This window comes from Chroicocephalus ridibundus, chromosome 3, assembly GCF_963924245.1.
Source record: "Chroicocephalus ridibundus chromosome 3, bChrRid1.1, whole genome shotgun sequence".
Classification (NCBI taxonomy): Eukaryota; Metazoa; Chordata; class Aves; order Charadriiformes; family Laridae; genus Chroicocephalus; species Chroicocephalus ridibundus.
The window spans coordinates 1,712,608-1,740,502 of NC_086286.1; the positions used below are offsets into that span (position 1 = coordinate 1,712,608).

Here is a 27,895-nt window from a genome sequence, read left to right on the forward strand (position 1 = left end):
GGTGATGTAGGGCTGAAAGAAGTAGAGGATTTTTTTGTCTACAGTAGGGGAAGCCTTTGCATTCATCGTCTGAGTGACAGGTGGAACTGGCGCTGGAGGAGAGAAGGGAAATTAGTTGAGCCATATCCGTATAGCTTTAAAACCAAAATATTTGCATATCTTGAAGGCAGTTTCCCTTCAGACAGACCCAAATGAAGGGTCTGGATCCAAACACCCCCAAATGAAGGACCATCTGTCCTGTAGCTCTGTTGTAGCCGCTTCACAGAAAAACTGCCAAAGGATGCGCAGGATGTAGCCCTTCTGCCAGGTGCTGTCGGCAGCAGTGGATGCTGGGTTCGGATGTCAGGAGGTTCCTCCTAAAATTAACAAACCCTCATACTTGCGCAGATCCCCAGTTGAGCGAAATGGCTCCCCTTTGTGCTCTCAGGCAGCAAACTCCTCTTTTGCTAAGGCCTGAGTTTGTGCATAAAGCAAAGAAAATGCTGCTGAGAAAAAAGGAGCATAATTGGGGAAACACAACCACAGTAACACAAACGTCAGTTTATAATATTACAGCTTGTAAACAAGACGTACGTAAACTCCCCCTCCACACACGCAGGAATCCTTTTCCTCACTTCTCTTACCCTCTGGCAGGAGTGTTCAGTGCATATTGTCCCTTTAATATTTCTTTCTGTTTCTTGCCAGCCCTTTCCCCTAGGCACTGCACCAGGAGCCGCTGATGTTGACTAGTGGAGATGCTGTCTCTCTACCACAGGGTTAAACTCGTGTCTTCCTGCTCTTACTTGGTCACACAGATGCCAGGGATAGGAGTGCTGGTGGAGACATCTTGTCCCCTTCTCCCAGCATCTCCTTCTGACTTTTCATTCTCACCAAAATGCCAGACTTTGATTACTTTAAGGCTCTTCCAGCTGGTAAAACCCATTTCTTCTTCCTCTTCTTATTAGTGAGATCCCCAGCGGAGGATCCCTCGTGACAGCCAGCGCTACTGCCAGGACCTGACACAGAGCCGGGGGCTGCCTGCGGGGGCCGAGATGTAGCAGAGTGAGCACAGAGTCTGGGGTGCTCGTATTGGCAGGTAACTCTTGGAACTTCGTTGCCTAAAGACATACATTTCAGTGCAATTCTTAGGTGTAGGCATTTAACTACTAATGATTTAGGATCTTAAACAATTTTAAAATATTCTTTTTAATGAAATCTTCGCAGTTAACCTTTAACTGCTTCCAGTTCACAGAATTCTTTACAAGAAAGGGCAGGAAATCAATAGCTCTAAAAAGCAGAAGCAACAGCCCTAGCATCAGCATGTGCCATATCATACCGCTGTGCCAGTGCGAGCAATTGCCTTGAGCAAGCAGGGGTTGACACGGAAGAGCCGTCCTCTGCCTGGATTACTTTTGCATTGTAATCTGGCTCATATGGAATCCTATAAGGAAAAGGGAGGATGAAGGTAGGTTTCATCATCAAGCCATTATCAAGGGAACCTGGGGCAAGTGATGTTTGTCTGTACAGAAATCCCTAAATCCGTTGATTTCTGAGAGCTCATTAGTGTGAGTGTAGCAAGCAAGATTTTCACCTGCTTCCACTGTTATGCTGGTCCTGGAAATTGTTACTTTTGTGACTCTACTACAAGTACTATAAAACAGAGAAAGGCTGAAAATTAGGCTAGTTGCTTATCAACCTCAATTTCTATTTCTATGCAAACAAACCAAACCCACACACGCCCATACACCCCTTGTTCAGTGAGCTTTCCTGCTTTCCTTTGTTCAGCCTCTCCATGCTTTTGTCTTAGATGTTAGAAGGCTGGACACAAGGTCATTCACGAACCATTTCATGTGGATACAGCAAGTCAGTTCAGGTCCTCTCCCCCTCCCCTCAACTCATCTGAAATCTCTGCTGTGCAGTAATGGGGCTGAAAACATGCAGTCCTCATGGTAAAAAATAAAATGTGCTGCAGTTCCACAGGAGTGCTGGGAGAGGATGTCCCAGATGGGTGTCTGCCCAACTCAAAATGGCTTGTTTGGATGTCATGTGTTACTTAAGCAGTAGGTTAGTGTGAGTTTGAGCCCTTTTAAGCAGAAGCTGGAAAGGGGTTAGAAATACTTCCGTCATCAATAATTACAGGAACTTCTGTTCAGCCTTTGCTTCTTCTTAAGGCCTGGGACATACTCCTTCTGGACCCCAGGGAAGGGCTGTTCAGGGAGGATATTATTCACAGACATCAAAAAACCCAAGCATGTGTCACTTGCCGATAGCAATTACTGTGATGGCGGGGCACTGCCCAAACATTGCCATGGATATGGACTGGGATCTCCTGCGAGTTGTTCTGCCCCGTTTTTGGAACTGACTCCTCTGTGTCTTAAACAGTTATTGAAATCTATATGCGCACTTGCCCTGGCTGTAAAAATGGGATGACTCCCTTCACTGGCTTATTTGGAGAACAAATTAATAATGTCAAGCACTCAAGAGGAAAAGTTTTTCAATGTATATTTGCTCTGCAAAACTGCTCAATATTGTTATTATTTATTATTCTATGGACTCATCACTCTCAGCTCTCTTCTGCCAGAAGCTGCTTTGAAAGATGGATAAGTTGCACAAAAATTATTTTCCTTCAGTTTTCTTTGTGAGAAATGTGGCATGGGGGGGATTGTTTTTGTGAGGGAGGGTGAAGGAAGACAAGCTGCTATAATGAAATGGGTTTGAAAAGGTGAAACCAGGGAAAAATAACTTCTAACCAAAAATTCAGACTGTTGTATTGGCAAATTTTTACTCAGATAGAAGGCACAAATATGTAAGAGTATAAACAATCCTTTTACTACCTGCAGATATATTTATAACACTCGGTTTTCTCTGTGCTGCCTCTCCCTCCACACTGATACAGCAGCCGTAAAAGGCAGGGACAGATGCGAATAGCCCTAATTACGGTTTGTTAATTCTGTGTTTGATGTAGCTGATAGATACCAACGTTGTTCCTGTCTCACTCTCTACTTCCAGTGACTTTCCATCTGGTGCAAGTCGTGCTGTACGCTCCTTCAGGTTTATGTGAAAACTACTGTGAAAGCAGAGTCATTGATTTTTGTAGCTTTAGTGCCAGAGCAATTTTAGATGGCACAAGGCTGATTTCCTTGACTTGCGCTTTCCTGCTCTTGATACTTCTGTGTCAAACTCAACACCTTTCCCAACACTATCCTCCTCCTCATAATAACAAAGTACTCAGCACCTCCTCCTCCTCACTAGCGCTGTCAGCAGGAGCGGTGGAAGGGTGCTACAGTCGGCTGTGTTTGTTTTGACAGTGCCAACTTTCAAAAGAATCTGCTGAGTTAGTGGGAGGTCTCTGTGTTTGTGTTTCTAAACATAATTGTTTAAGCCTGTTTTGGGGATATTTCACCACTGCATACGAATTGTGCAATGGGAGTTGTAAAGTTACAGCCTGGACTTCAGATCCCTCCTGTGTTACGATAGCCATCGCAGTGAAGAATTTGGTCTGCCACAGCTCTCCCGCCTCATAGACAGCTAATGACGTGGAGGGACTTTCCAGGTCTTCCAATTAGTCTGTGATAATGGAATAAGTAGTGGGGAGATTATTTTCCTGTGCTATTGTAAAAAGTCTGCTGAAGGCTCCATTTTGATTTTATGTATGTGACCATTTATCACAGTAAAATGTCTAAGTTAATATGCATGACCAAATCAGTGAGATGAGGATCAGAGCCTGAAGCAGGGCCGTTTGGGCAGCCAGCAATGGCATTCGCGAAAACATGGAAAGGCCAAAGTGATTTTGCTTGAGTTAAAGGATACTGTTGTAGACAGATTCTCACATTTTGTCTTTCAAGTGTCAGTGACACAAGGTGCTGCGATTTATGATGTGGCACTGGAACCCCTGATTAATTGTCACTGCTGATGTGCAGAAGATGGTGTGCAAAGTGTGTTTCCCAAGCATTTTGTAAAACGTAGTAGGCAGGGAATGGTATCTCAGAGACTGAAGTTCAGCATTGGGACTGCCTGCTCACAGAAAGCACGTTAAATCATTGCGTTAGTCCTCCGGCCTCTCACTCATCCCACTGGCAGGGCTTATCCCTCTTCTATGGCTACACGGGGAGATCAGAGTCCTAACCCCATCCTCTGAACGGTGTCAGAGTGACATGCACGGAGCAAATGCCTTCAGCAAAATCTCTGCGGTGACGGACACCATTTACATGTAGCGAGTGAGGCTATTTAGGTAGGTGCCAACCTGAGAGCTACTTATTTCTGAGCTCTTTGAGGACTCACACCTTGTGAGATACCAAATATAAGTGGATAAATGGCTTTTGCATGTGTAAGTCCAGTGGCCCCTTCATACAGGTGATAGAAGCAGTTATGAAAAATGGAGACCGTGCCCGAATTCTTTTGAAATAAAATCCTGCATTTTAATCAGTGAATTTCCTGCATTTATCTGCATACTATTGTTTCTTTTTATTTTGCAGCATGCCTGCTCAATTCATGAGGTGTTTTTGTTTCATTTCCAAAATGTGGGATAGGCAGTGAACTTAGCTTTAGAGCTAGAAGTCTTTTTCTTCCCCACTTAAAAAAAATCCCACCTGCTCGCTCTTTATATATTGCCACCCTGCCTACAGCTGAGGGTAGGGATGTAGGGAGACAGAAAATGTATCTGTGAGTGCATTGCTCATGCTTATATTCCAAAGGAACATGACATTATCTTTGAACTTAAAACCACTTCTTTGAATAACTACATTTTTTACATGGCACAACAGTGTGCCACAGCTTATAACAAAAATACATCTGCAGAGGGAACTTAACGTTTAGCCTGCGGGGACTGAATCCGCCTGTTTATCAGTTTGTGCATACAGGGACAAACCCTGCAGTGGTCCTTCCCAAAAATAAAACGAAGGCATTTGCTACTTAGGGAATTGTGGGCAGCTCTGTGTGTGAGGGGACTAGGGCGGGGGGCGACTTGCTACGGGAAAGGCTCGGAACTCTGGATTAGTGGGCACAGCTCTGCACCCGGGCAGTGCCAAGGGTGCGTGGTGGGAGGGGTTTGCCCGTTCTGCCTTTTTGAAGTTTGATGGCAATTGAGTCTGTTCTAGTTTCGAGCTGGGACTGTTCTCCCTCCTGACATCCCCACTCCTGTGCATTTGACAGTTTGTGGTCTGATCGTCTGTGTGAACTCCTTGGAGACAACCCTACACGTTGAGCCAGAGGACATACATCTTTTGCTCTCTCCTTTTGTGCACTGAAAGGATATTATTTTGAAAGTCACACTATACAACAGCCATTTCAGAGGGTGACTCAGCTCCTCTGCAAACACAAGAGAGCTTTGCATGCAATTTAATATAAAACAAGGTTATGTCTTTAATTAAATTACTTAATCCCATTTTTTGCGAGAAAAGTCTTTTTTATGAGTTTAGAAACAAGGAAGCAAAAATTCTGGGGTTTTGTGTTTTCAGTCTTTAGGTTCTTCAGTCACCTTATATTGCACATTTACCTGCTCTGTGTTTATGCTTCTCTTCTGTGGAAACGGGATAATGCTTATTTGTCTCTATAAGGTTTTGGGTATGCGATGGTCTTATTTATTAAATATTCTATGCACCGCCAGTTGTAAGAATGAAGTGTAAGCCCCAAATATCTCTGTATTATTAATTCTGGCATTAGCAAGACATCTAATTTTTACAGCTGAAGATGGCTTCTCCTTTTTAATATTAGTCCTTCCCATTTCACAAGGTGAGCTGCATTTCTGCTCTCTGAGGGAAGTGGCCTGGAATTCACAAACCAGCATTGAATGGCAAAAAAGGGGACAGAAAAATTAGGAAGAATGACCAAATAAGACAGGCATATGCACTGCATTTTTCTTTCTCGTTTCAGCCATGAGTCACACTGTGGTCCTTCTTCCCAGACGAGCTGACTGAGGCAGAAAGAAAAGTAACTCCAAACATATAATACACTAGAACTTGAACAGGAATCCAATTAGCTCTTTTGTTTTAACGTTAAACTACGTTGCCTTGACCTCAGCCCACAGGTAGTGTTAACGTCCATGGCTATTGTCAGGCGATGTATGAATGTGTTACAAAATTAAATAATGTGGCATTGTGCTGCATGACTAGCATTTACGCACTAAATTATCACAGCTCTCCCTGACCTTGGCAGCATCATAGGGTTCATATTTTCAGAAAGATGAATTGTTCTCAGAACAATTTCTTCAATGTTTTAAACACACACACTTTTCTTTAACCTTATGGACACACGGTTTCTACCTCCTCGTACTGTTCTGATGTTAAAAACACCAGTCCCGATACAATGCCAACTGAAGTCAATAAAAGGGCTTTTACTGACTTCTGTGCTCTGGTACTTTATACACAAATGAAACTGTAGGATTTGGGCCTAAAATTGGAGAAAAAGATGAAGTGTACAGCTTTATGGACTTGAAAAGAAAAATCTTCTAGCCGGGTTTTCAGATTCTTGGCCGCTCTTTTCTAGGGCCTGAGACCAGCAGGGCAGGGCGCAGTGATTCTTTTTCAAGGCTCAGCATTCACTGGCTAACTTGTAGTATTTGTGTAATCTTCTCAAGATTTGCTCAAAGTTGTTCAGAGCAGGAACAAAGGATGAGTTTGCGTATTTTTTAACATGAATATTAAGTCCATATTCAGGGAGTTATAAAGTCAGTAGAGGCACTAGAAGGCATTCTACATTTGGTAAGAGACTGTCTGGAAATAAATAAACGGGGGGAACTTATTTACAACGTCATTAGTGAACTCGGATGCAACGGCAGTTGTGGGAGCACACTGTGTGAACAGAAGGGGATCAGGTAAATTCACAGGCCGTCGATACATAACCTGATAGTGGGGGGGACAGGCACAGGTACCGTACCCTGTAATATCCCTGATCCAACAACCACAGGTGCTGTGGGGATGTGAGGGAAGTGGACAGCAGGCTTGCATGCTCTCCCCTCAGTCTAACAAGGTTGCTTTTTAAACCAGGTAGTTTGCACTTTGGGGGCTTTTCTGTTCATCTTTTTTTCTCTGTCAGCTTATTTAAATTATAGAACTCACTGCCACAAGATATACCTGACTCCAAGGAATGAACAGGTTTAAAAATTACATGAAACCAAAGATTCAACATGAATGTAGATACTGATAATGGTCTATATGCATATATATATTTATTTTTTTAAATGAAGGGATGAAAACTCCCAAGATGGGTGCATGTGCAAGCAGTAAGCTGTGTGTGTTAAGAACCTCAGGTCCCTGCAGGAAGTTACGCTGCTGTTGTTCGTTACAGTGCTTTCTACACACTGCTTTGAAGCATCTCCTGTTGGCCACTGTCAAAACCAGAATGGATCATTGGTCTGACCTAGTGCAGTAATCCCTAGGTTTGTATCTTTGTTAATTAAAATCTGCTTTTGACTGGTCATCTTTGAATAGAGAAACAAAAAAGAAGAATCGAATCATTTAAACAAGTTATTAATTCAACATTAAAAACAAAGGAAAGGAGTGGAAAGTAGAGATACTTGTAGCCTTTTCTTGGAGATGGTTTTCCAGTGCAGTGTAACATAAACAGATTAACTGCAGTGTTTATTCAGTGTGAAAAAGCAGTTCCAAGAGCCCCAGGTGCTTGCCAAGTCCATAATTGTACCTCCTTAAATACTTTCATTACTTGGAAGTGCAATAAGAGAAGCAGAGACACATGCTTTCTATTTTCTTGTCAACAAAACACCTCCAAGAAATTAAAGTCTATTTTCTGTAGAAATTTTCAGCAAGATTTTTTTTCCCCTATTTGAAGAGGACGGGAAGAATGCCTCAGAGATGATGGCAGAACACCCCCTTGGTGGGATTTCTACGTGCAGAAAGAGAGGGACTGAACTGAAACAGTCAGAGTCACTTTTATTAAAATTCATTAAATTGTGGAGACCATTAAAGACTGCAGCATTTCAATGTGGATCTAGATTCTGTGTCCTACCAACATAATAGCAAATAAGAGAGATGTTGTTTTCTGTAGAGTTTGGCTGTACTGCTGTCTCACAGCAGAGCTAGACTGAACCAGGGAGTGTCCAGAGATCACTTACTCCCTCACTACGCCAAAGCCATTAGTCCTCAGGTATGTAACAAAGACAACTCCTGTGCTAATGTCCACGTAATGCTTTAGCTGTCACTGCGGCTTTGTCTCCACTCTTACTTCTCTCTCTGCCCTTTGACTGACCCATGTTAACCACGGTCAAGTAACTTCTGTCTTTTGTCCTCTCCCTTGCCTCTGGAGAGAATCACAGAGAGAGTCATAGAACAGCCCAGGTCGGTAGAGACCTCGAAAGATCATCTGGTCCAACCTTTTGTGGGAAAGGGAGCCTCGCTGAGATTATCTAGCACCCTGTCCAATTGCATCTTGAAAACCTCCAGTGGTGACGGGTCTACCATGTCCCTGGGAAGGTTGTTCCAGTGAGTCATTGTTCTCACTGTAAACTTTTTGTCTTATATCAAGATGAAACTTCTTCCAGAGCAACTTGGTACGTATTGCCCCTTGTCTTCTCTATGCGGCTCCTTGTGAAGAGAGGACCTTGTAGGGAAGGCAGGCAGCTTGCTGCGCTCTGCTCCAGCCATAAGTTGGAAAGTTTCAGCCAGTTGTTACAGAACTGAACCCAGAAACTTGTGCTTGTCAGGAGCATGTTATCTTCTGGAGATGTGTAGACTTTTATCTTGAAGACATCTGTGATAGTTTGCTCCCATGGCTGATGACCTTACAGCATTTTAAAATACGGATTCTCTGAGCAATCCAGCTGTTCACTCGTCTCTTTTGGCTTTGCCTTCTGTTTCATTAGTTGAGAAAAAAGGCAAGAACCTGTCCGAAGGCAGGGGCAAGTGCCTTTCTTCAGCCTTGTCTCCTAATGTCCTGGTGCAGAGCTGTTGTTCTGCACCCCCACCCTCAGCTAAGGAAAGGTTAACTTGACGTGAAATACTAACTTGGAGTGCAGCTGAAGTGTTCCCTCTAAATGCATAATGGTAAAATTGGACATCATTAGATGCCGGCAGGTCATCTGCGGATAAGCCTTGGTGTAACCTGATCCTCAGCCTTATCCAGGCCTTATTGTTCAAAGAATACAGGCAGAAGTTTTGCTTTGAGGGTTTGACGTTTTAAGGAATGCCTTAGTCAAACAAAACCGTGCGTTTCTGAGCTTCTCCCTCCCGAATGCCAACCATGTGTAGTCTAGCCCAGCTCTTCGGGGAAAGGCATGTGGCGGGCGAGATTTCTTCTTCGTACCACTCAAAAAAACCCAAAAAGTAAAGTTCTGTTTCAGAAAACGCATCTGAACACAAGCGTAACAAGAATTGTTCATCTCACAGTGAGAACAAGCCTGCACAGTTACATGAAATTTGGTCTTGAGAAAAGCAGTCTGAACATTTTATTTATTCCTCTCATATCCCTTTATGTCTCAAGCCTTGATTACATATCTAAAAAGAATTTCCCTCATCTTTTTTTAAGAGAGGTTCTGATGTGCCGTGTTGTCTCTCTCCAACCAGTTTCATATTGCACTAACCTGTGGTAATGAAAGGCGATGCTTTCTCAGTGCTCAGTGGTAGGTGAAAGAATGATATCTATCCGATGATCCTAGTAAGAATTCAATTGTATTATTATACGATGCTCGGGGAGATACCGAACAATACGCACCTGAAATCTTAAAATTCCTCCTTTCTCACTGGAGGGGGGAGGTCTTTCAGAAGTAGCCCCCACAGGACAGCTGAGACAGCAAGGTTCCTGGAGCCTGTTTGTAAGGAGACATCTCCCTTCCCTGGTACCCACAGAGCCTGGCACATTGTGATACGCTCCAGTCACAGACCTGGGAATATGGAGTGTGAGAAGACACTTGCCGATTTTATTTCCCTGAATCCAGCAGCCCTTTTTAAGGGCAGAAGAATGTCTGCATTTCCACATCAGTTTAATAATTCGCGTGTAGATCACATTCCTTCCTATCACAAAGAAATCATTTTATCCTGCTGTGTAATTAATACACATGTACAGTGTGGCACACATTTTCCTGTAGACTGCTTATTTTGCCTGTAAATTACAGGAAATCCTGTACAATACACCTGGGAGCCCTGCAGCTTGAAATTAGAATACAAACCGTCCCCACCTCCTCTTGCTTGGCCAGCTTACCAGTCAAATTCTGAAACTCTTTTTTGTTTGGATGTGTAATAGATTGTGATAGTGACGAACTCACTCACTTCTATTCAGCTTAGAATTAATACAGGTTTTAATTCCAAAATGGAACCAGTTTATGGCTCACAGAGTTACTACAAAGGGATGAAACTGCACGAAGATTTCCAGTTGTGGGTTTTGTTCTGACGTTCATGCAACATACAAATTTGTAACAAAATCCCTACAGTTTAAGGTATATTGGCAGTAAAACCGATGGCCAAGCCTTAGTTCTGTGTGATGTCACATCTATATGAGCCCTGAGATAGTACTAAAATAGCAACAGCTGTTACTTGTTGTAGACACATGGACTTTTTAAAGGGAGGCTCCATATTTTCCCTTCCTCACTGGTACTCTGTGAATCTCAGTGACGGAGGAGCCCGCCAGGAAAGCGGTAGTGCCGACTGCCAGGGCGCAGTGACCACCAGCTCTGATTAGTTTGGTGCAGACTAATTACAGTGCATTGCTTTAATTTCATGTATTTTTGGTGTGCGTGGACAGAGGGTTTTCCACCAGCATGAGTTGCAGAAAATATCTCCAGCCTGTCGGTGGTTTGTGACCTCCATGCTGCAAAACCTGTGGCTTTATCTCTTGCTGTTGAGTAAATACTCCAGTTCAGGAAGGGTACAGGAGTTTGGGGAAAAGATAGCTTGTAGCTCTCCGATACTCTGCGGGCTGCTGATGGCTGTGGTGAAAGTTGCTTCCCCAGAGCACTCTGCCAGACATAATCACGTCCCTACAGGTGAGAGAGGTAATTCAGTCTCTTTGAAGCTCTCTCCTGGCTCTGGCTCCTTCTCGTTTAAACTGGGAATGGCAATTGCATCTGTTTATTAGCAGGCATCAGACCCTAGCAAATTTCCATCACTCAGAAGATCTGTTAAAAACAGAAGCAGGCCAAATCCTGCTCTGTTTCAGCAGGGTAAAGGCTCACACTGTGTAAGTCTTGAGCCGCCTTGAAGTTTGACGATGCAGTTCAAAGTGCATGTTCTCCTGAAAGCATTAATAAGAGTAGGTTTTGTGTGCAGCTTTCCTGGGTAGCTGCATTAGGTGGAGCAGTTCTGTATGTGTTCCTTCGAGGTGTGGCTGGTGGAGTTGGGGGAGGAAGCAGAAAGACAGTAGTAGAAACATGATCACTTCCTGGTTGAACCCAAATGTGTATTTTTTACTATTGTATTTCTGGAATAAAGGTACCCTCCTGGCCCTGGGTGATTTAGCAAGACGTTATTTGCAAGGTTTGAATAGGAGTTTATAAACTCGTCTGAGCAGGAAGATCTGCTTTTCAGGGTCTGGGCTTCATCAACGTCTCAGAAAATCAGAAACACTAAATTCTATTCCTTTGTAAGGCTTCTGATGCACTGGTGTCATTGGAAGCTGTTACTTTAAAGCCATGATGTCACTGTGGAGAAATATGATGTCAGGGCTGTAAAAGAAGGAAATAAAACTGGCTAAAATTCCTTTTCACATTTGGAAGTTTCTATTTTCCATTGAACAGAAAATACTCTGTTCTCTTCCCTGTGACCTTCACCTTCTTTATAAGTACCCCTGCCAAGAGCGCTAAGGGTACACAGGAACCACCATTCCCCTTCTCCCTGTGGGAATATAGCTACCTTTTATTACTAGAACTAGTTCTTTCTTTAATGGTTTTGCAGTAAAAGTTAAAAAAAGTGTGTGAGAGAGAAGAAGAAAGTGGCCTTTTTAACTACTACAAGAGGTATTAAATAGTCAGCCAACCTCTGGAATCACTTCTCGTTTTCCATGAAGCTGGGTAGGGAGTGTTACAGAGTTTTTTGGGTAAAGTTTATTGGAACTTCACAGTAGGACTACAAAAATGTGGATACTCTGATTGTTTTTGTTTAATAAGACTCAAGGCTCCTGGCTCTACCTCGTTTTAAAGTATTATTGCCCCTTAAATTTTCTCAGGATTCAAGTCTATGGTTTAAAAAAGTCAGTCCCATGAATATAATTTTGTCTTATCCTGCAGGGCACTGTGTACCTTTCATAGTTACTCAGCTCCATGAAACTATGCAGCATCTTGCAGGGTCTTCTGGTGATGCCATGGGTGACTCATATGTCCTTTTCATAGATCACTTGTCCAAAAGCCTGTCAAATCAAAAGAGAGTTTGAATCAACACCAAAAGTTATAGATCCGGACTGTGACTATGTATCTGCAAGTTTGATTTGTGTGGGTAGCTGCAAAAAGGTAAATCGTGGTTTGGGTTTCAACTGCTTCCTCCTCTTCTGGTAATGATGTAGTCACTAGCTCTGAATTGTTGGCCTGTTTCCATCCCTTGACATGACAATGGCTCTCAGCTCTCACCAGGAGTGAGCAAAGCAATTAGGAACGGATGAAATGACTCAAGCTCCCATTAGGCTTAAATGAAGCCCATTCTTAGGAGTTTAACTTTGTTGAACTTCAGTCTTTTCCTTTATTTCCCGTCCACTTTTTTTCTTCCTGGCTAACTGTCTCCTATGAGGTTCTGCCACCAGAACAATGGTGAGAAACAGGTAGGATGTTCTCACTAAGGTGGAACCGAGTTTAACGCGGTGTGGTTTTGAACAGTTTGTTCGGGCAGTCTTTCAAGCCCTCTCCTAAGCCTCTCAGATTTTGTCATTGATGATGGATGACTTTTACTCGTATGTTGGTCTTCCTCCCGACGGGGTACTTCTCCGTAGTCCCGCACACCCTGCCTGTCTCACGTTGCTGGTGAGGCCGCGTACTTAGTCTGTTATCGTACCCAGGAATTTCACTGTGTGTTGAATCCAGTCCTGGTTCAGAGCTACCACAGGTAAGGGAATTATCTGGGTTGTGTTCATCCAAGGAAGAGAAATTAGCAATTAATGACAGAAAAACCCGAGACAAAGCATTTGTTTAAGAGTGGTTTGGTGTTTGGTAAACCTTGTTCTCACACAGTTTTTGGGGGCAATATTTTAGACAGAGCTTCTCTGATGATGCTGTGAATGTCAGATTAAAAGGACAAGTAAAACAAATATTTTTTCTATGTCTTACTGGTTAGATTATCTTGTTTAAAATAATACTTTTATCATCTAGCTGTTTTTCTAACCAGCTGAGAAATGCCAGAGGCTCAGCAAGCTTGGTAGTTCTTCTGGTAGGTGAAAGAATCATGAGAGGAGTGGATATTTCCAACCTCGCGCAACTCTAATTAGGAGTAATTCTCAGTAATGGACTGTGGCTGCAGGCTAAATAAATACCACTCCTGAATATTTTTCTTAAATCATGCAGGATTGTGTTAATTGAAACTCTCACATCTTCTTCTAGATTGAATCCAACTCCGTGTTCTCCAATTTCTGTCTTCTTGTGTGTGTTGCTGAAGTGCATCTGCTAACAGCAGTGTAATTAAAGGCATGGCTGTATTACCTTTCAAATCCTTTGTTACGGGGTCATTTATTGCCTGGCTCAAAAAACTGTCTTTGGGCTGAAACATGGCATGCAAAATTGCTGCAAAAATAAGATCTTTGTTTTAGCAATTGAAAAATAACTCTCTCTCGACTTTTCTGAGATACCAGCTACAACTGCTGCAGAACTTCAGGCAGAGGACAGGAATAAAATGTATTTAATATTAACATCACTCTGCAACTTGCAGAGGACTGGATTTGTAGGCACTCAGATTTTCCTCAGGCAAGTTTCTTTTTGGGGTTTATTTCTCAGGATGGAGAGGAGGTGGAATGACTGAATCCTGGTTTTGATTGAAAGACTTTAAATGAATGGTGAGCTGAGAGGGAAGGGGCACCTGAGACCAGCTCCTCAGCTCCTGCAACACTGCAGAGTGCTGTTGGCATCACCAAAACTGTTGTTTCTCTTGCCTTTCTTGGATGATTTTAACTTTATTGTTTTGCTGCGGAGCATCCATAAAGGACCTCTACTGAATTCAGAACTTGCAATATGTTCCCAGCCAAGTGGAAGGAAACAAGGAGGCAGTGTGATGGTAGGTGGAGAAGGCCATGAATGGAAAAGGCCGTGGAAAGGCAGCAATGTCAACTTTTGCTTTGCAAAGTGCACTAAGTGCACACATGCAGAAGGCTGATGATTCTGGGGAACAAAATGGAAGGGAAGAATGACTAGCCTTGCCAAGCAAGACAGGACAAATCCACCAGGAAATTAGCAACCTTCTCAGGTTTCTTGTGGTTGTTGCCAATAGCGGGTGAAAAAAAACCACAGAGAGAAAGAAAGGAACTTAAGTGTGCTTAGCACAGGATTCATATGAAAAAAAGAGATTAGCATCAGGTTTTCAAAGACATCGGCAATACGTTCCTCCCTCAGTTCTGCAGATACAGATGTTGCTCCACAGCCATTGGCATATGCACATGCAGACCTGCTTTTGTGCTTACAGGACCAATGCTGGGCAATGGCGGACTGTGCGTGGATGGCTTGCCACCAGGAAAGCTAGGGTAGCACTTGCGTTTGACCATCTACCACCTTGATGTCTATAAAAATTCTGGAGGCAGATTTTGCTCCCAGAAGCCTGTCTCCTTTGTGCTCCTTGAGAAGAGCAAATCCAAGGAGCAGGTTCGTCTCTGTGGGGGTTCTAGCAGCACAGAAAAATTGCCTCATGACATATGATTTCCTCTAACTGTGCAGCACAATGCCACCAGCGGTCTCAGGGGTCACCTATGAGAAGCCGTTTCTAGCCCAGAGGCTGCACGCGGGCCAAATCAGGCCTTACCTGCCTCCCGGATCGAGGGTGTGAATGTGGGAGGGAAGGAAACATGGCTTTGCATATCTCTTCCTTACGCATGTAACACAGCTGCAGCAGAAGATCCAGCCCTGGCTCCTTAGCATTGTGGCTGAAAATTTTCCATCGGTGCCTCAGCCAGAGCAAGAAGCTACAGAATAACAGGGGCTCTGGTGTGTCTGCCTGAATGCCAGGCGTGGCAACAAGAAGTTAAGAATACTGCTTAAACCATAGCTGAGAACTTGCTTGCTTTAGTGAATTCGGGTCAAACGTTGACTGGTATTTGATCAGAAGGTGGGCTGGTTTTGTATTGTTATTATTTTTTAATATGGTTTAATTATATTGAAATTATATTGGGGGTTCGGTAACCAGTGGCTTGAAAATTAACTGAATTATGAAAGCTGAAATGTTGCTAGCAGCATCAGTTAATGACAAGGTCGCCACCACTGTCATATTCAAAAGAAATGTCACACTTGAGTGAGGCTGAGATGGCTGCACTGTCCCATGGTTCCAGGTAGAGAAAATGAAGCAAGGGCTCCTTGGGTACTGTTTTATCCCATGTTTGAATCTAATGCATTCTTTTTTCAGCTCATTTTGGTTCTGCTGTGTTCCCTCAACATATGGAGTCCCTAGATACTAACATGGAAACTTTGGGGGCTGGGAATTACAGATCATGAATAGATTGAAAAGTCCCACTAAATGCTCCCTTGGGTTGTTTGTGTAAAGATTAATTTTTGTTGTTTCTGCCTTTTACAAAAATCAAGTAAGTCTAGAATTATTTCTGTCTTACAGGCTATAATAGGGATCAGACTTTTAGCATGCCCTGTACACCAGCACACAAATGCATAGAGCTGCAGCTCAGGAACTGACTCAAAAAGATGTTAATAGAAAAGGGGAAGTTTAAGAAATCTTGTTGGAGATACAGGAAAAATTAACTGTTAAGTTCTTGATGTTTGCACGCTATTTAATTTATAGCCCTGATTTTATAACTTAGTGTAAATCAAAGCAGGAGATAATGATACTGTGCTTGACCCTGTGCTACCGAAGTCAGCAAGAGCAGGATTAGTCCTGGCATCATTCAGCTGGTGACTGAGAAACTAATGGAGGAGATTACTCAGAGCCCACTCTCTCGTCGAGCTTGCTGGTCGAGCTACACTTACAAGGCTGAAGTTAAGCAGTACTGTATTTGTCTGGTGTGTTTTTGATAAGGTGAGTTAGTGGCAAGTTTAGGAAGATCAGAGTCTTTTCAGAACTGAAGCCATACTTTGACCCAAAAACTAACCTCAGCCATAATTAGGGCGCACACCTTGTTGGGAACAAACTGGAACGGTAACCCAGCTGGGTGAATGTATGATAGCTCCCTAAGCGTCTTCAGCACACAAGCCAACAAGCTGCTTTCACTGGCCATTTAAGTACCAGCAGATGGGTGGTAACAATCAACTGGAGGGCCTTAAAATCTTAACCCATGCTGGCTGCTTGCAGAGCGAATGTTTCTCTGTGTCATTAGACTGAAAGAGGTCAGTGCATTTTGCTTTTCTTCCTCCACCTCCCATCACAAAGTCTGATTTGTTTGAAGCCCTCTGTGAAGCTGCAATACGTCTGGCAATCTATATTAAATCTCCCAGCTCATCTCCCTTTCCAAACCTCTTTGGGACACCAGCACGCAGATGTTATCAGACACCTCTCCAGCTGAGCATCAGGTAGCAAGAGCCATCCAAAGGGAATACTCTGGCAGAGTCTCACCACAAATTTGCAAAGGTCTAAGAAGTTTAATATGGACCCTGAAGAAGGTGCTGAGAAGATGGTCAGTGTGGATGGAAAGTATAGCCAGGGCTAGGGAAAGAGATGAGCAGCAGCTTCAGATGAGAGGAGAGGCTGTGGGAAAGAGACGACAGAATAATAAAGCACTGTTTAGGTACAAAAGACAGAGGAAGAGCGTATTTTGAATAGGAAAAAAAAGTCTAAGGCTTGGAGATGAAAAGGTTGAACTTTAGAAATTTTGCTATTTGTTTCTGAGAACTCCAGTGGTGAATGTTCAAGGCAACTTTAGTTGAATGCTTTGTTGGACATCCACAATGTCCTGCTAAAACCTTCTACCCTCAAGACACTGCTTGTTTACTTATTTACATATCTTCCTTCCCTGTGCTGGGGTTAGAGCAAAGAGTGGATGTTTTCAGTCTTCTCCATGATGTGAAGTACTTCTCCAGACTGGGAGCACCTCAGAAACTCATTTATCAGCACACCAAGGTTAACGTGGTTGTGTATTTACTGCCACTCGTTTCCATGTTGCTGTTACTTGCAGTGGAGGAGAGGAAGGTCAGGATGATTAGAAGATCTTGTGCCGTAGAAAAGGAGCCAGACAATATAATAAGAGAGATTATTACCCTGATGATGATGATGATAATAATAATAAAAATTATTATTATTATTATTTTATAATTAACAAACAATTATTTGACCGAAAAATCCTGTTAATGCTGCCTGGAACAACTGCATTTATTCTTTATGTAAACTACTTGTGTTACTGTTTATTAGTGCATCTTAGGGGTCTGCACATTTTAGTCTACAATGTTAAAACCAGCCATTTATTTTTTCTATCATAACTAAACTGCAGAGCAGGAGTGGGAGTGTTCCCTATGAATTTGAGAGCTCCAGCATTTCAAGAACGCAGCCATTTCTTTCAACAGACAAATGCATTTAAAACTGTGGCTGTCTCTTCTGTTGCTACCCACTTCCTTACCAATTTCTGTAAAGAGCCGTAGGTCCAGCTTTATCTAGATTTTCTCTGAGCTTTTGCAAGCAGGAGCTATTGCTGTAAGCCAAGAAGAGTTAGAAGCTGCCCCTTGTAGGATAACAAAGTGCATCTTCAAGTAAAGAATTTGGAAGATTTGGGCTCATAAATTGTTTTTATCTGAACTCTCCAGTCCGCACAAACCAATATTTTTTCATGTTCAGTTACTCTCCAGACAGGTATATGGTTGCAGTTCTCAGGCTTATAAAGGAAACACAGTATACAGTGCACTGAAAAGGGATATAGCTGAGGCAAACAAATCCAAACCACGTGTGTAGGCATATATGTGCGTGTGCGTAAGCTTGTATGTCTGTTGAGGTATTTATTTGCCTCCAAACCTGTGTTTTTTCATAAGGGGTTCAAATTTGGTCAAATCACAATGTGAAATGTGGAAGGTGAGCTTGACTTCAGCTGTTAAGTGGTTTCTAGGTGTCTGGCAATTGCCAAATACATCAGAGAGCTTTCTCTGCTTGAAATCAGCTCTCTTCTTCCTAATGGACAGGGAGCTAGAAATCATGATAAGAACCCCTTCCACTCCTGAGTTTTTATGGGTAGTCTCCCCATAGTTAATAAATGAGTTGGGCTTGATGGAAGCGTGTTACAGTGTTTTGGTTTCCAGTCGGCTCGGGGCCCAGGGCTGCATTCTTCGTGCTCCCTAGACTCCCCTTGAACTAAATGGGAGGTGTGGGTGAACAAGATCAGACCCCTCGTCTGCAGACACTGAAGCCACATGCAGCCTCCAGTGACCTCCCTCGCTTTCCGCAAACACTAAATTCATTGCTAGTTTAAAAAAAAGTGAGGCACTTCAGCTTCTTTTCAAAATAGAGAGAAACAATAGGGCACACTGTAGTGAGTTCCAAGTCTTTTATCTTTCTACAGATTCAACCACAGTATTGATTCTTTATTGACCTAAACTGTCCTAAGCGTGGCTGTGGTTTTTTCTCATATAGTCTATGGGAGAGTTAAGGCAGCTACTACTTTAATATTGATTTTTGTGAAAAAGGTGCAGGAAAGGGGGCAATTTGTGTCTGCAGTTGCTCTTCACTATAAAAGATACCATTGTTAGGAGCTTATAGCATTATATCAAGGGTCTTAATCTGTAGCAATCTTTTTTTACAACTTAGAAATAGGCTTGGGCAAATGTGTTATTGGTGTTAATGATATTTTGAAGTGAAGAAAATTTGTCAGCCTTTCCAAGTAAAATGCTCAACTTAACCATTTGAGAACTTGACAGGTTTGTTACATCTGTTTGCAGGAATTATGTCTTTTGTTCCCCTGGAAAAAAAAAAAGAAAAAAGAATGTCCGTTTGAATAAACAGTGATAATAATGTTATCTGTATAAATCTTTAATAAATTGAAATTATTACTGCAGGCTTAAATAAGCGTTAAGTTTTGACAAGAAGGGCATTATCATCTAATTATACTTGCTTTATGAAAGAGAGGGGCAAGGGCCAACCTGTGAGCCGTCTAAACCACAGTAATAGAGTGATCCCCGCTGCAGACTAAAGAAGGAGCCATCAGACAACAGTGAAACAGCCAGTGCGCTGAAACCGCAACTGAACCCCTGATTCACGCAGATACACCATCTTAGCTGTTACAAAAACTAGCAGAGCAGTATCCTAAGTGCATGGCAGAACAGCCTTTGCTAAGCAGACGAGAAAATCCTGTACCAGGTATCTTACGGTATTCCTAAAGGTTTCTTTAATTATCAGTTAGTCACTACTGTACATTAGCTTCCTATTGGCTAAGTGCTTGGTGTAAGGGTCTGGATCAGCATTTGCAAACAGGTGTAAAGATATAACTGATACGTAAATTGCCTTCTTCCTGTGGGCACCTGGTTTGCTAAGAACACTTAAGAAATTCCAAGACGCCACCTGCTAGCTGCTTTATTGGTGTGTATCTCATATATTCTCCTCTTAGTCTGCGTTGAATTATAAAGAGCTGTGCCTACTGAAACATGTTGCCTTTTTCATGCAAGCCATGGGAAAAGCTAGATATGCTAAGTGGGGTAAAACACGCACACAAAAGTATTCACATGCCTTCCCGATGTATTATGTGTGAGCCACTACGTCTGTGATTCCTCTAATACCTACTACTTGATTTTTTCCATACAGAGAATCAATAAACAGAAAAATCATTGTCTCTTAATGTCCGTAATGTTTTTGAACGTTTGATTTGTTTGGCAAATAAGGTTGACTTATTTAAAACCTCCACCGTCTGCATTTATTTCACAGAAGGCAAAAAAGTTTGTTCATAGTAATCTGCTAGAATTAAGAAGCTAGCGAAAAACTCTTGGTTGTCTTAGGTAACTGTTGGATTTGGAAGTACACTGTCTACAAATCAAGTCTCTTGTGTATATACACACGGTTTTGTTTTGGGTATATATAAAATATTATATTTTAAAACTGTTAATCTAGGCCCTCTGCTGCATGTAGATATGATATATGTTTATTCATACGCACCTGACTACATATGATTTTCTTTTCCACCATTAGAATCTTGTCTCATTTACCATTCAGGATATTTTAAGGATGAAACAACACTGAACGGTAGAGATGGGTGTTGTCCTTAATCCTCTGCAAAAATCAGTCAGTGATTTCTGGCTCCTTCTTGCTAAGAGGGTTGCCCTCTGGAGATGGGCACAAACCCCTAGGCAGCTTGTGGGCAGCAAGAGAAGCCCCCAGCCCCGTCAGAGGCTGTGAGGGTGCAGGCAAGGAGTGCGCGCTCTGGGGAATGGCCTGTGCGCAGACCAGTGACGTGGACGAGGGCAAAGCATCGGGAGGTGGTTCCAGAACTACTCACAACAAAGATAAGCATGCGGACAAAGTAATGACTTTTCCTCTTCTTTCTCTTTTGAAAACAGCTTAACAGCTCTCATGGAATTGTCCCAGACCAGTTCAGCTTGTGGCGCGTGTTGGGCAGGTACATTCTGAGCCCAGCCTCTTAAGCTTGCTGGTGTTACAAGGGACTGAAATGGCCTACGGTGCCTGTGGCACACAACCTTAATAACAAGGAGGGCTACGGTCGCACTTACTCCCCATCTTTGTTTCCCATAAATATGTTACATCTCACTTTGTCTCACAGGACTCTCAGAAGGAAGGCTAAAAATAGAGACGACACATATGGATGTGTGCTGGGGATGTGTCTGGGCTTAGTTTCCATTCCTTTCTGTTGCAAGGGCTAAGCAGCCTTTTGCCTTTACATGTGGGCTGGGGCCAACTGTTCTTAGCATAAATGAGGATGGTTTGGTAAAAACCGTGAACAGAAAGGTCCTTAAAAGAGAGATGTTCAGACATTTTCGGCTGAAGTAATTGAAGATGCCCTACGGTTATTGTACACACAAGGTGTAAATTTACCTAGGTGTTGCTGCTGTAATGCAGCCTTTTGTGCTTATTTTATCATTTTGTATATAATTCCCTATAATGTGCCAGCACTGTAACTGATATAACTTCATGTCTTTTTTCACACGTGCCAGCAAGCTGAACAAGTGGGATGAGGTTACAGTAAACAAGAGGGAGATCACCAGAGACAGAGATTTTAAGAGTCCACAAAAAACAACAGCGGAAAAGAATCTGAGACAGGAGAATCTCTCCATGAGAAGAATGCTCAGAGCACAAAGTTATATCGCCCCTCAGCATAAATACGTACAGACAAAAATGACTCACTATGTGAGTCAGAGAGAGGAGGTTTTATTTACACCACAGAACTTGGAAATAACATTTCCACTGATTCTATTCTGTTCAGCAATTGTGGGTATAAGCAAAAGGCTGTTAACACTTCTGTATGAATCAAATTTTTAAAAATCACTCCGCCCTTCAATCAGAACTGTTTTCTCACTTATGTGAATTAACCTACAGAACTGGCACATGAAATAATTTGTTTCAGTATCTATTACTGAATATGTTTTGGCCTGGATCCATAAAAGCATTTAGGAGCCTGAGTTGCACTGAAATCACTGAACAGAGAAAAAAAAAAAGTGTGTTATTCCTGGTTACTACAAGGAACTATAGCACATTGCTCTTTTCTCTGGGCAAATTTCAGGCTATGACTCCGTGGCCAGGCTTTGCGACGCGCTGGGGCTCTTCCTGGCTGGTGAAGGAAGGCATCTGCCCGGGCAGTCGTCAGATGTGTTCTTGGAGGTCCCTGTTTGCGGGGCATTACATGAGGTATGCTCCGTCAGGGGAGCAGAGCTGGGAGAAGGGAATTGGCACGTAACAGGACTGTGAGATATCATGGGACTGAATTAGCCCAGTATAGAATATGCCAGATTACTTTGAGAAGGGAACGGAACGGAAATGTATGCATTTTTTACAATATAGATAACTTACTGGCAGAAAGAAACTATTTTTTTTTGGTGAACTTTTTCCTCTAGTAAAATGTCTGAGCTGTTGAAAAATATTTTGATAGACATTTTGTTGCCATCCCTATCAGCCTTTCATATCCTACAGCTGGGCACGCCACCATCTTGTAATAGCAATTTTTCCTGGTGGCCAGTCCAGCTGTGTTTGAACGGGTGCTCTACAGGTGGGGAAGTCTCCTTCTCATTTCCCAGCTCCTCTAATCCTCTCTAAGAGGGTGTCACGATGAATTTGTTGCTTGAATTTGTGACACACAGGAATTCACACGTTCATTGATGGAACAGGGCGTCTTTTTTTCCTGTTCTCCTACATATGGACTCTTGACAATTATTTTTTCTAAACAAAATATGATGTTTGGGGCAAACATTTAGGATGGGTTTAGATGCCAAGTGTAAAGAATGGGTGAAAAGGTGTGATGTCTACAAACAGAGCCAGTCTACAAAACGGTTAGTCATGAAAATGGCCAAGGCAAATAAGACACTGCTGAAACCGTCTTAGCCCCCCACAATCCGCATGTGTGGGTTTATATACACCAGCAGAGCCAAGTTAACCTTAATTGTGTGTTGTTTAACTTGGCTATAAATGGCTAACCCTTTCTGTAACTTGGCTCTGATTGTAGGTATCACACCTTTCGATTACTGACCTTTCTTGTCTAAATTGTTTTTTTAATACATATTAAATGTTTTTGATCTAGTTTAATTTCCTAGGGCTTTTTACAGTAGAAAATGTTACAGAAAATATTTCTGCTGATAGAAAGACATAATTTAATAGAAAATGTCTTAAATTCTCAATGGCTAGACAGGTCAGTGGTTTTTAAAGCCTGGTTCTTTTTGAAGGAAGCAGTGCCAGAAAACCTCACTGAAATTTGATGTGCTGCTTTTTCTGTGCATTCATCGGCAAAGGGAACAGGAATGCAACTTTGCTGCAGTTCTTAAATAAAAATATTTAAACTATAATAACCAATCAATAATTCTTATTTTCCTTTCAGCATCCTATTGCTTAATAATGACTTTAATATGTCAACAGTTTGTTACCATGATCCTCTGAAATTCTGAGATGGTAAAGTATTTCTCTGTTTGAAGGTAGAATATTAGAACTGTGTCCCATTTAATTGCCTTTTCTGATTTTTTTCCTGCACATTTTGTGCAGATCGGACATGGAAGTGTTAGAATTGCTGGTTAACAGAAGGTTTTTACCAGTTTTGTCGATGCGGTGATTCAAGGTGTATTGCTATCCACAGCAGCAGTGGCACACACGATCTTGGGACTTGGCCCAGTTCTTATAAAATTCAATTGAAGGGCTTCTGTTGACATCGGTGGATCGGGTCTTTCGTGATGAGAGTGAGGAGTAATTATTTTCTGCACGCGAGGTGTCTCATCAGGAATTATGCGGTTGTGCGTCAGTTTCTTCTGGTGTTAAGTTTGCGTCTGAGTTTCCATTATACCTCCAATTTCGTCTCATACTTGAAAATCCTCAGAAATGACACACTGGACTAAAGGGAACAAGGTTTTTTTTATCCGGTGAGATACAGGTTAGGTGGTCTTGGAACAGTTCCCGCTAAAGCAGGGGACAGTATTACAAAATCTACTACCATTTGTACTAATTAGCAACTTTGCTGACAGCCTCTGGTGAGTAACTCATTACTGTCTGTTTGTGTGCTTGGCTTATAAATCCCCTAACAGCCAGACTGTGTGCACTGTTGTAGTACAATATTGTTGTGGTATAAGACCTCTTTCTTGAGCATTAGCGTGTCTCCTCCTTTCTCCACGCGTAGTGCTTGTAGTATAAGTAGGTCAGTGGCATGGAGACACAGCCCCTAAGTAAGAAGGGCTTCCAGAATTTCTTTTTTTCCCCTGTCTTGGTCCTGAAGTAGAGATGAATAAAATCTGTTCGTTTCTGGCACCACTCTTGCTGATGCTGCTTGTTTCTCAGCGCATTTTAAATTTTCTCTGATTCGACCTTCACCCTTGCTTGTGGGCATGATATCACATATTTTAGCATGCTTTTTTTTCTTCCCTCCATATCTGCGTTAGTCAGGCCTGTTGGTATTTTGAAGTACTTCTGCCACAATTCAACAAGAATGTTCTTTTTCAATTTCTGTAGGTAGCTTCTGCTATTCAGTGATTTTCCCCCATCCTTTATCATAGGCTGTGTCTTTTCCATATGGTAATGAGTCATTCCCTTAGGAGGAGTATCATTTGCTCAGTTCAATGGACTTCTCACAATGCAGATACATGCATTTCTTTCACCTATCATTTTGATTTTAGTTTTCCTGCAGTTTATTGGCTTCAATCTATATTTTCTTTGTGATCTGTCGCTAAAGCTTCCTTTCCCAGCCTTGGTAGATATCTCCAACTATATTGAAGCCTGTGCTCCCCTGATGGCACACCTACACCTTCTGCCTTCCTCTGGAGGTATTATCTACATATTCAATTTAGTCATTTCCACCATACCCTCTCATGATTCCATTTAGTATCTATCCTCAGTCCCTAATCTGGTTTATTTTGTTTTTCTCCAACTTGTCTATTTAGAAATAAAAGTGCTGACAATACTACGTCCTGTGAAACGATTGTTGTCTGTCCAATGAAATAAAGAGGACAAGGATGAACAAACATCTCTTAAGTATGGGCTTGGATGACACTGCACAAACAGAAAGGAGTCGGTGTTCTACACCGTAGATTCTGCTTTTTATGTATGTAGTGATTTGATGATAGGATATGCCAGAATGAAGGTCTGGTGGGTTTTTTTCCCAGTATTATTTATCTTGTTTAAGTAAGTTTTTGTACAAGAGCTGAGATGGGCTGAGGGTTAAATGAGCAGATTACAACTCCCGTGTTTCTTCCTTTATTTCCAACTCATTGCAAGACTTTAAACCAGTCACTTCAATGTTCCTTAGCTGCGTTTTCTCTTGTTTCCAAAAACAATCCTCATGTTTTTGTGTTTTCACCTGTTTCATTGTGTGTTTGGTGAGACGGATCCTACATCTTAACAGTGAGGAATCCTCGCCACTGGCATCCATAGGAACAAGTTTTGGAGCATTGTGAATCTTGTTTGTCAAATGGCTGGAAAAGCTTAAGAGCTTTTTGGGTGAAAGAGAAATTATTATTAAAACACAGGTTTTGTCCCTTAAAAGTAACTCCAGACTAGAACCAGATTCTTGAAAATAACAAATGGCAGACATTTTACTTAAGGATTTTCCCCATGGGTTTGGCTAGATGGGTTTCTAATGAGCAGGTCTTTTATTTCTGGGATGTTCTGTATCTCCCTGCCACAATTATTCATGTGCAGGTCCTAGAGCCAAATTCTGCCCTTAGATGCATGTTTGCTTCTCCCATTGGCTTTCTTGAAAGCTGCAGGCATTTTTCCTAAACCATCATTTGGCCTCCAGTTGTACTGTGGTCATATTTGTCTGTCCAAAATGACTGTGGCTCTCCATTTATAATCTTGTAATTTGTAATCTTTATTGAGATACTGCTGTGGTTTTTCTTTCATTACTGGCATCTTATTGTAATATTGATTTTTTGTTAAATGGAACTGCATTGGTAATTTTGGCTGGCAGCTTCTTGTTTTTGCCTTCTTTTGTGTACTTTTTGAGGGTGGGAGAGTATTCCCTGCACTATATTGAAGCTGATTTCTTTGATCTGACTCTTGCGTTTTGTCTGTCTAAAGAAATTTAATTTTTGCCTAATCTGTCTATGCAGTTCCCAGTCACTATGGTATCTAGGCACGAAATTATAGCCTTCTTCTGAGTGTTTTCTTCTTGTAATGATGCTAACTTCCTTTTTGAGCGAGTGACCTAGTCATTGTCATGCTTTTGTAAACAGTTTCTTCTCTACCTATTGATTTTGGTCTAACATCAGTGACCACCCACTGTTTCAGATTGGAGAGAGAATAATTGTTATATAGGCATCCACATGCATACAGACACAAACTCGTGCACCCGCTCTCAAAGTGGACATCTTCTGCAGTTTAATTCTCCTGGAGAGGTACAACAGAGGGTCTCATCTGGAGTGGGGCAAAGCCGAGCCTGGAGGACAGGCTTCCTGGAGTGTGCAAGGCACAGGGAGAAAGTTGTGCATGTGTTTGGGGAAATTGTGTAGTGTTCACGAGTGCGAGGAGCTGCGTATGGAGGGTAGGGCTCCTGTGCTATTGGGAGGCGTTGCTGGCCTGCAAAATAGCTACAGGGTGAATTATAGATGTTCCTGGCTCTCCCCCGTCCCCACTTCCCGGCGTCTGTACTTCTTGCTGTGCTGGGCTGAGGCCGAGTCCTCAGGGACGCTCCATGGACTCAGCACTTTCGCAAAGCAGAGCACTTGTTTAGTCATCTGGAAAGGATTGAGAGGCCAACATTTTGGCATTAAAAAGTGCCATATATGTATATGGAGAATGCAAATCTGAGAAAACCTGAAAATATTTTGCAAGTCCCTGGTGCTAATAGCTGTAGCCACCTCCGTGTTGTTGGGTGCACGCTTGCTGTGACAAACAGGAGATAATGCTGCTGTTTGAAAGGGGCAATTCCAGCCCCTGTTTCTGAAGAGCCATCACCCATGGGTTTTGGTCAGGATAAGAGGACAAAGCCTTCTCAAATCTAGTGGTGCCCCTGTATTGTATACCCAGTGCCCACCCCCTGTCTTGCTTGCGCCTCCCTTTGGGACATGGGGGCTGTGCGGCCGTGGGGTCCAGATGGTTTTCTGGAAAGCATCAGGCCAGCCACTGCTGTTGGTGTTTGGTTAACAGACCTGCACAAGAAAGTGATTCATGGACTACAGATTCATTGTCAATTTTGTTATGCTTAAGGCAGGCAGTAATTTCAGTTTTCACTGCCATTAGCTAATAATAGTAATTAATTAGTAAATTGTGCCATTGGGATCTCAGGGTGAACTAACAGGGAAAATGTAAATTAAAAAAAAAAAAAAAAAGGCCACTAATGTTTCTGAGTTTCCATCCACAGTTGAGGGTTTGTTTCTATCCCATCTCTCCAAACGGAATTTCCGAAGAACAGCTTACGTCACCCACAGCACTGTCTGGGAAGTATTTGAAGCAAAATGAGAAGGTACACCAAAAAGCACCAGAAAGGTGCTAGAAAGCGAAGGGAAAAGCAACAGAGAGTAGTGTTACTGTGCTAGCAGCTGGAGGAGCAGGGTTGAAATCTGCCCTGGGTGAAGTTTCAGCCTTTCCCCTGCCAATGGTGAAAGTCTCCTTTTCTCAAGTGAAAAGTGTGACATGAGAGTCCCCGCTGGCAGCTGCTGCCCCATGCTCCCGCCGATCCTCCGCCACGCGCCTTCCGCTGCACCTGAGCTCGTGTTACCCATCCCTGACAGTAAGGGCTGAACTCTCTCTTATAAGGAATCGCTGAGTGAATCAAATCTATATTCACATTATTCCTCCTTTTCAGGATCTGAAAAGCTTGCATTAAACTAGGAGGGGAGGGGAGGGGAGGTGTTTTGTTGTTGGGGGTTTTCCCTGTTTTTACTGACTTCCCACTAAGGAAGTTTTGGATATAACACTAAGAAAGAAAAACACCAAGATAAATCCAGGATTTTCAATTCAAGGTCATTTTGAACCCTTTATCTGGCTGCAAAAGAAAGTGGGGGAGAAAAGAATTAAAAAATGTGAATTAGGCTGAGTCATTTTCACTATGAATTGTTTGCAGCTGTCAGAATCAGATCTACATAGTTCACTATAGCTCAATTTCCTTTCCGAGTTAATAACACATTGAACAAACATACTATACTAGACTCCTTTTTTTCTTTCAAATAACCTCACAGTGGATCTGCATTCCTGCTATAAAAATGTCTCTATTAGCTTAGGCTATTTATAGAACATCAGAGGGCTGAAAGATAGTTAAAAATTAATCGATTACCATCAAATAACAGACACTAAAACTC

At 42.3% G+C, this 27,895-nt stretch overlaps 1 long non-coding RNA gene across 6 annotated transcripts in view; it reads left to right on the forward strand.

Moving 5' to 3' along the window:
* Positions 1 to 27,895, forward strand: part of LOC134513961 (uncharacterized) — a 497,182-nt gene that overhangs the window by 396,018 nt on the left and 73,269 nt on the right. For 5 of the 6 annotated variants that reach the window (XR_010070574.1, XR_010070572.1, XR_010070570.1 and 2 more), the window contains one exon: positions 945 to 1,075. The exons of the other annotated variant lie outside the window; for it this stretch is intronic. This is a non-coding gene — a long non-coding RNA (uncharacterized LOC134513961). The remainder of the gene's footprint in view (positions 1 to 944; positions 1,076 to 27,895) is intronic. 6 annotated transcript variants of the gene reach the window in all.